The 9132-nt window shown below is 47.6% G+C and overlaps 1 protein-coding gene across 2 annotated transcripts in view; it reads left to right on the top strand.

The window, feature by feature from the left end:
* Positions 1-2337: 2337 nt before the first annotated feature.
* The window catches only part of nav3 (neuron navigator 3), a 330490-nt gene continuing 323695 nt past the window's right edge, over positions 2338-9132 (top strand). For both annotated transcript variants that reach the window (XM_033037973.1, XM_033037971.1), the window contains exon 1: positions 2338-2654. The gene's annotated coding sequence lies outside the window, so the exon portion shown is untranslated. The remainder of the gene's footprint in view (positions 2655-9132) is intronic.

Raw genomic sequence — 9132 nt, 5'->3', positions numbered from 1 at the left:
GTGGACAGTCTCAGTACCTGACACCTGAAATGCACAGGAACTCCTCAGCTCGACACCAGAGTGTCGCAGCCGTAGAGTTGCTGCCTTCACAGCGCCAGAGACATTTTCTCCGTGTGCTGTAGTTTCCTGACATCCTTCAAAGATGCACAGGTTTGTACGTTAAGTGGCTTTGGAAAATAAACTGAAAACTGTCGCTAGTTTGTAGGGTAGTGTTGGTGTATATGGTGATGGCTGGTTGACCTGGACTCGGTGGGATGAAGACGCCTGTTCCCGTGCTGTGCCTCTACAATCTAAAGAGTGGAAATCATTGCTCAAACACGTCACGTTTCCTTCCTCAAAACAGGAAGAGACCAGCAAATGATGCAGAATTCTCTCTGGCGACCCGTACCACGCGCCATTCATCAGTGTTAGACTGGTGACACCCACTGCAAAAATTTTGCATTTAATTCCATTTTTCTTCCTCAATCTGTTGTGTTTCTGATTCTGATGGATGTCGCAACTGTGAAGGAGGAAGGGCTTCATCAAGGAACCGCACCACCCTGGCCACGCTCTCTTTTCACTCCTGCCGTCGGGGTGAAGGTACAGGAGTCTGAAACCTGTAACGTCCAGGTTCGTCCCCACAACCATCAGGCTATTGAACGTGACCAACTCGAGGTGGCACAGTGGCACCACCTGTGGCGGGTGAGCTGCTACGCCACAGTACCAGGGACCTGGGTAGAGTGGTTCCACCAGTGGGAGAGTGTGGGTCTAGCGAGGGCAGCCTCAGAATAAAAGGGCGTACCTTTAGAAAGGAGATGAAGAGGAATTTCTATAATGAGAGGGTGGTGAATCTGTGGAACTCATTGCCATAGACGGCAGTGGAGGCCAAGACATTGGGTATTTTTAAGGCGTAGATTGACCGATGATTAGTTATGGTGTCAGGGGTTAGGAGGTGAAAGCAGGAGAATGGGGTTGAGAGGGAAAGATAGATCAGACATGATTGAATAGTGGAGTAGACTTGATGGGCTGAATGGCCAAATGCTGCTCCTTGAATGTATGAGCTTAGAAGACCCGGGTTCTATCATGACTATGGGTGTTGCCTGTGCGGAGTTTGCACGTTCTCCCTAGAATACTTTGCTGATCCTGGCTGATAAGACTCTAAACACCTGGAGAACTTTGGCAACCCTGGTCTCACCAGTTGAGAGCGATTCCCTATGGCCTAACCATTCTCTCACCTCCCAGTCCTGAAACATTAACCCTGTTTCTCTCTCCACAGATGCTGTCTGATCTGCTGAATATTTTTGCAGCATTTTTCTGTGTTTGTATTACCTCAACCTGGTTCTTTAGCAATGACCTTAACATTTATGTTAGATTTGAGGTATTTTTTTCCCCTTTGTTAATTTTTAAGGTTTAGTAGCTGGGAGAAATTTGGGGAATAATAGGAGGTTGGTTTGCCCAGACCATCACACAAACCAACCTCCCTTCCATTGGCTCCATCTACACTTCACGCTGCCTCGGCAAGGCCACCAACATAATCAAGGACCAGTCTCACCCTGGTCACTCCCTCTACTCCCCTCTCCCGTCAGGCAAGAGGTACAGAAGTGTGAAAATGCACACCTCCAGATTCAAGGACAGTTTTTCCCAGCTGTTATCAGGCAACTGAACCATCCTATCACCAACTAGAGAGTGGTCCTGACCTCCCACCTACCTCATTGGAGACCCTCAAACTCTTTAACCGCACTTAACTGGACTTTATCTTGCACTAAACATTATAGCCTTTATCCAGTTTCTGTACACCGTAATCATAGATAATCTTTCTGCTGACTGGATTGCATGCAAAAAAAAATGCTTTTCACTGTACCTTGGTACACGTGACAATAATAAGCTAAACACTAAACGCTAATTGTGTAGAAAGGAACCACAGATGCTGGTTTATACTAAAGAGAGACACAAAGTGCTAGGGTAACTCAGCGGGTCAGGCAGCATGTCTGAAGAAAAAGGATGGGTGTCATTTCAGGTCGAAATCCTACTTCAGACTGAGAGTCAGGGGAGAGGGAAACCAGCGGTATGAAAAGGTACAGAACAAACTAGAGCTGGCACCGATGACCAAGGAAAGATGGAGCCCACAATGGTCTATTGTTGGCTGTGGAAGAGGTGGTAACGAATGGATACAAACAGTGAAACTTCCAGGATGATTGGTTACCTGTAGTCAGGATCGAGCACTATTTGTTCTGTTCCTGGTGCATATGACAATTAAATGTTCTTGTTAAACTTTCTCTGCATTGCTTGAGGCTACACCTGACAACAATAGAGTAAACTAAACTAACGAGTAAATGCGTTGATCATTTCTGCAGGACTTAGCTGTGATTTTCCTGGGACCATTGAAAGTTCTTTGAAGGAAGGGGAGCGAGAGATGGAATTACGTCTGTGAACTTGCATTGGAGAGGATGCCAGCTTGCACTTTGAGCGGCTTACGCATACGTATGAAGCCTGGGAAGGGGAGCTGTACTGATACTAAACTTTCATCGTCCTGATGGAGAGGTGACCTGAATAAGTTCAAACAGCAAACCTCACGATACTCAGCTATTTTGGAACCCGGTTAGATCTTGGCACCTCTCTCTGGCTGTGAAAATCTCCTCAGCAGCTTCCACCGTGGGCGGTGATGTTTTATCAAGGTAAGTGCTGGTGAATGTGATTCCGCGTGAGAATAGGAATAGTTGGATGATTCGAAGCTACCGTATTGCGCTGGGAATCACCAGAAGGTCACAGGCTTGTGCAAGTGAAGTTATGCACTGCCTTGCATCGAGAAGGCAGCACAGTGGCGCAGGGGTAGAACTGCTGTCTCACAGTGCCAGGGACCTGGGTTCGATCCTGGCCACGGGTGCCATCTGTGCGTGAGGTTTGCACGTTCTCCCCGTGACCGCGTGGGTTTCCTCCGGGCGCTCCGGTTTCCTCCCACATCACAAAGACACGCGGGTTTGTAGGTTAATTGGCCCTCTGTAAATTGCCCCCTAGTGTGCAGGGAGTGGATGAGAAAGTGGGATAATGTGGAACTAGTGTGAACGGGTGATCGATGGTTGCATTGACTCGGTGGGCCGAAGTCCCTGGGTCCATGCCGTACCTCTACAAGCTAAAATAAAGACAAAACTTTCTGACAGCACGGAGAGCACCGTACATCTTGACAGCATCTGACCGATAATGATCTGACATTCCACGTTAATATTGATATTAAGTTATTGCCTGGAAACCGTTTGAGTGGCTGTAAAATTTACATCTTTAAACGGCCGTAATGATAGTGTGCAGTTATAAATCAAGAAACTGATCTTTAATTGGATCTTCTGTTTTAATTTAAGAATTATTCACCTTTTCATTTATTTTTAATGAACTAACTATTAATTAGTTAATCTTCTGTGTCGGTGAGGCAGAGGTTCAAGGAAAAAGAATGTTATTCCTGATCACACGGGGTGTTACATATCATTTTGTGTTGCCTAGGGCATGCAAGCTGCAAGTAATACTGGGATCTGAAATGCCATTCAGCCCACAAACTGTTTATGGTAGCCCAATTATATCAGATCTGCACGTCAGCGAAATAGTTGCTTATTGGATTCTGTTCTGAGTGAGACAGGGACAGGATTGGACCTTTTTGGTTTACAATTTGGGATTAGTAGATTACAAGGTCATTCTGCATGAAAACAGTCTTTCGGCCCAACATGGCCTGATTTACACTAGTCCCACCTGCCAGCGTTTTTAGTTGAGTTTTGTTTATTGTCACGTGTGCTGAGGTACAGTGAAAAGCTTTTGTTGCATGCTAACCAGTCAGCGGAAAGACTATACATGTTTACAATCGAGCCGTCCACTGTGGCCAGATACATGATAAGGGGAATAGCGTGAATGATGTTCAGTGCAGGATAAAATCCAGTAAAGTCCAATCAAAGATAGTCCGAGGGGTTCCAATGAGGTAGACAGAAGCTCAGGATGGCTCTCTAGTTGTTGGTAGGATGGTCAAGTTGCCTAATAGCTCAGACCCCTCTAAACCTATCCTATCCATGTACCTGTCTAAATGTTTTTTAAACATTTGTGATCGTACCTCCCTCAACTACCTCCTCCGACAGCTCGTTACATACATCCACCACCCTTTGTGTAAATACGTTGCCCCTCAGGTTCCTATTAAATCTTTCCCCCCGCACCTTGAACCTTGTCCTCTGGTTCTCGATTGCCCTACCCTGAGTAAAAGACTCAGTAGAGTTACCTGATCTATTCCTCCTGATTTTATACGCCTCTACAAGGTTACCCCTCTTCCTCTCTTCCTCCTGCACTCCAAGGATGAAAGTCCTAGCCTGCTCAACCTCTCCCTGTAGCTCGGGTCTTGTTTTAGTCATTTTGTTTTAGTTTATTACTTTTTATGATCACTTTAGGTGTGTTTAAAATCTCATCAGTTTTTTTATCATTTTTATATGCTCAATGATTTTTAAAGATTTAAACGTTATTAAAATCAATGATAGCCTTCACAGTCGGCAAAGCCCGGCATCCAGCTTTGTCAGCTGTCAAAGGCCACATGATGTCTCCTGGGGTAATGGCCTCCCCACCATCAAAGGGACCTACAGGCCTCACAGTGGCATCAAAGACCCTCACCACCGTGGCCAAGTCATCTCATCTCGCTGCTACAATCAGGAAGAAAGTACAAGAACCTGAAAGTACTTCTTCCCATCTACTATCAGATCCTCGAGCCAACATGTCCAACCCTACGTGTAAGAAAGAGCTGCAGATGCTGGTTTAAATCGAAGGTACACAGAGTGCCGAATGGCCCTCCTGCACCTATTGTCTATAAAATGCCTGAGTAACTCAGTAGGTGAGGCAGCATCTCTGGAGAAAATGGATAGGTGTCATTTTGTGTCGGGACCCATGTTCAGAACATGGAACGTCACCTATCCATCAGAGATGCTGCCTGACCCCCTGAGTTACTCCAGCACTCTGTGTCCTTTTCTGCAAACCAGCATCTGCAGTTCCTTGTTTCTACTCATGATGCGATGGCCTTTGTATAAGGTCACACCATGTTCTTTAGTTTCTATTACCGTGGTTTGGTTACTGAGTATTACTGATCATTTATTACATTATTGTTTATTGGATATTTTATTTGTTGTGTTGCTAGTCCATAAGACATAGGAGCAGAATTAAGCCATTCGGCCCATTGATCTATCATGGCCGATCTATTTTTCCCTCTCAACCCCATTATCCATCCTTCTTCCCCGAACCTTTGATGGCCGCCTAGCTAATCACGTCGTGCGAAAGGGCCTCTAACGCTGCAGCACTAAGAATTTAATTTGATTTTATCGGGATGCATCACAACAGCGTTTTGGAACAGCTCCATTAAAGACTGCAAGAAATGAAGAGAATTGTGGACATAGCCCAGACCATCACACAACTCAACCTCTACAGTTCATGCTGTCGAGGCAAGGCCAGAGGCATAATCTAGGACCAGTCTCACCCTGGCCACTCCCTCTTCCCCTTCTCCCATCAGGCAAGAGGTACATAAGAGTGAAAACGCACACCTCCAGATTCAGGAACAAATTCTTCCCCAGCTGTTGTCAGGCAACTGAACCATCCTATCACCAACTAGAGAGCGGTCCCAACTTCCCATCTACCTCATTGGAGACCCTCGGACTATCTTTAATCAGACTTTACTGGACTTTATCTTGCACCAATCATTATTTCCTTCCCCCTGTATCTCTACACTGTGGATGGCATGACTAAAGTCATGTGGAGTATTTTTCGCTGACTGGATCGCACGCAACAAAAAACTTTCCGCTGTACTTCCGTTCACGTGACAATAAACACTAAACACTATACTGATGAAGGGTCTCGACCCGAAGCGTCGCCCATTTCTTCTCTCCAGAGATGCTGCCTGTCCCGCTGAGTTACACCAGCGTTTTGTGTCTATCTTCGATATAAACCAGCATCTGCAGTTCCTTCTTACACTGAACACTAATTGTTGGTTCCTGGTGCATATGACAATTAAACACTTGGCTATTCACTGCACTGCATGAGGCTGTTGGATGGGAGGTGGGGAGGCAAGTGAGAGTGGCCCTCCACGCGTGGGCTGGTGGGTGGGGATGTGACTGCACGGTGGGCGGCTGGTCTTAGTGAGGAGCGAGGCTATCCCCGATCCAGCCCGCTATAGCAAGGCCACTCCAGTGAAACTGGCACCAGTTCCCAACTACTCAGCAGACAAGACAAGAGTCAAAAGTGTTTAGCTCAGCTTAGCTCAGCTTAGTTTATCTTAGTTTAGTTTATCTTCCCTTAGTTTAGCTCAGACACAACATGCTGGAGTAACCCAGCGGGTCAGGCAGCATCTCTGGAGAAAAAGGATGAGTGACGTTTCGGATTGGGACCCTTCCTCAGACTAGTTTAGTTTAGCATAACATAGTTTAGCTTATCTTAGCTTAGTTTAGCTTAGCTGCAGTGATCTTACCTTAGATTATTTTAGCGTAGTTTAGCCTACCTTAATTTAGCTTAGCTTAGTTTATTATTGTCATGTGTACAGTTAAAAAATGTTTTGTTGCATGCTCTGCAGTCAGCGAAAAGACTATACATGATTACAATCGAGCCGTCCACAGTGTACAGATCCAGGAGAAAGGGAATAATGTTTAGTGCAAGATAAAGTCCAATTAAAGATAGTTCGGAGGTCTCCATTGAGGGAGATGGGAGGGTGGTTAAGACCGCTCTCTAGTTGATGAGAGGATGGTTCAGTTGCCTGATAACAGCTGGGTAGAAATTGCCCGTGAATCTGCAGGTATGCATGTTCAGATTCTGTACCTCTTGCCTGACGGGAGAGGGGAGAAAAGGGAGTGTCCAGGGTGAGACTCGCCTTTGATTAGTTGTCCTAATGGTCGTGTGTACTGGCAACAGAACAATGAGTTTCTTGCTTGCTGCAGCTTAACAGGCACATTAACGCCATAATGTACAAATAAATATACAATAATCAATAGCACACTAAATCATTGATCGGTAATACTAACTAACCAGACTATAATAGTGCAAAGTGGAATGTGGCAGACAGGCTCGCTGGATGGGTGGCTCACTGAGCCTTGTCTGTAATCTGTGTCTGCCGAGCGCGTTGTGCCTCACGGCACCCCTGTCTATTTCTTTGTCTCTCTGTCTGCCTCTCCACTCTCTGCTCTTTGTTTCACCATCTCTGGCTTTTTTTCCTCCTCTCTCTGTCTTTCAGTCTCTTTGTCCTACCCCTTCTCTCTCCCTTTCTCTCCCTCTCTCTCTTCCCCCCCTCTCTCTCTCTCTCTCACTGCCTCTCCCCCCCCTCCCTCCCCCTCTCACTCACACCCTCTCATTGTCTCTGTCTCCTGCTCAATTTCACTGCCTCTGCTCTATCACCCTCTCTCTCCCTCTGCCTCCACTCTATCTCTATCCCCCTCTCTCTGTCATTCTCTCTCTCTCTCACTTTTTCTTGCTCCTTCCCTCTCTCTCTATCTGTCTCGTTGTCTCTCTCTTTCTCTGCCACACTCTCTGCTCAGCTCTGTCATTTTCTCACTTTCTCTTGCTCATTTCCTCTCTCTGCCTTTCTCTGAGTTTCCCTCACTGTATGTTTCACCCTCTCTCCCTCCCCCCCCCCCCCCCCCCCCCCCCAGCCTCTCTGTGTCTCTGTCGGTCCCTGTTCGACACTGTGTCTCTTTCTCTCCATTTTTCTTGTTCTCTCTCTATTTCTGTCTTCCTCTTATTCACTCACTCGCTTTGTGTGCGTCTCTCTCACCCTCACTCTCTTTCGTCTCACTTTCTCTCTTTCTCTTTCCCTCTCGCGCTCTGTCTGTTTCTCTGGGTAGGAAAGAACTGCAGATGCAGGTTTGAACCAAAGATGGACACAAAATGTTGGAGTGAGACAGCAGGTGAGGCAGCATCTCTGGAGAGAAGGAATGGGCGACGTTTCGGGTCGAGACCCTTCTTCAGACTTTCTTTGTCTCACTCAATTTCAATTTTTCAATTTAAAAACTTTATTGGCATGATAAAAAAACATTGTTATATTGCCAAAGTATAAAACATGACAAACATGTTTAAAATGCATAAGTATAAATACAAGTATACAGTGCATGGATAGATATGTCCCTGTACATAAACTAGCAATAGGCCTATAGCCCTTTATTGATTGGTACACGTTCTTGCAGCTGTAAGCTGTGCAACAGAATAGTAAGTTGAGCAATTCAATATTTATTTCTTAGTGTCAGTTAATGTTAATTAGTCTGTGAGTACATATGTGCATGTTGATCATTCACCGTCTCTCTGGTTATGGCATGCTGTTACGTATTATGCACCAAGATGTGCCATATTTCCTTCGCCAAGGATTATTCTTAGTTTTGATGTATCTGTCATCCATACTCACACATGCTCTCTCTCTCTCTCTCTCTCTCTCTCTCTCTCTCTCTCTCTCTCTCTCTCTCTCTCTCTCTCTCTCTCTCTCTCTCTCTCTCTCTCTCTCTCTCTCTCTCCTGTCTCTCTCTCTCTCTCCCTCTCTCTCCCTCTCTCTCCCCCTCTCTCTCTCTCTCTCTCTCCCTCTTTCTCCCTCTCTCTACCCCTCTCTCCCTCTCTCTCTCCCCTCTCTTTCCCCCTCTCTCCCCCCTCTCTCATCCCCCCCTCTCTCCCCCCCTCTCTCCCCCCCTCTCTCCCCCCCTCTCTCCCCCCCTCGCTCCCCCCCCTCTCTCCCCCCCCTCTCTCCCCCTCTCTCACCTCACCGCTCTCTCCCACTCACTCTCTCCCCCTCTCTCCTCCTCTCACGCTCCCCCCCTCTCTCCCCCCCTCTCCTCCCCCCCCTCCCTCTCCCCCTCTCCCTCCCCCCCTCCCCCCCCCCCCCCCCCTCTCTCCCCCCCCTCTCTCCCCCCCTCTCTCCCCCCCCCTTCCCCCCTCCCCCCCTCTCTCCCCCCCTCTCTCCCCCCCTCTCTCCCCCCCTCTTCCCTCTCTCTCCCCCTCTCTCTCCCCCCTCTCTCCCCCTCTCCCCATCCCTCTCCCCTCTCTCCCGCTCGTTCCGCCCCTCTCTCCTCTCCCCCTCTCCTCCCCCTCCCCCCTCCCCGTCCCCCCTCCCCCTCCCCTCTCTCCCCTCGCCCCTCCCCCTCCTCCTCCCCCTCTACTCCCCCGTCTCCCTCTCTCCCTCCC

The sequence above is a fragment of the Amblyraja radiata genome, chromosome 19 (assembly GCF_010909765.2).
Source record: "Amblyraja radiata isolate CabotCenter1 chromosome 19, sAmbRad1.1.pri, whole genome shotgun sequence".
In the NCBI taxonomy this organism is placed as follows: domain Eukaryota; kingdom Metazoa; phylum Chordata; class Chondrichthyes; order Rajiformes; family Rajidae; genus Amblyraja; species Amblyraja radiata.
The sequence above is the reverse complement of the archived record's forward strand: the minus strand, read 5'-3'. Positions and strand labels throughout refer to the sequence as shown.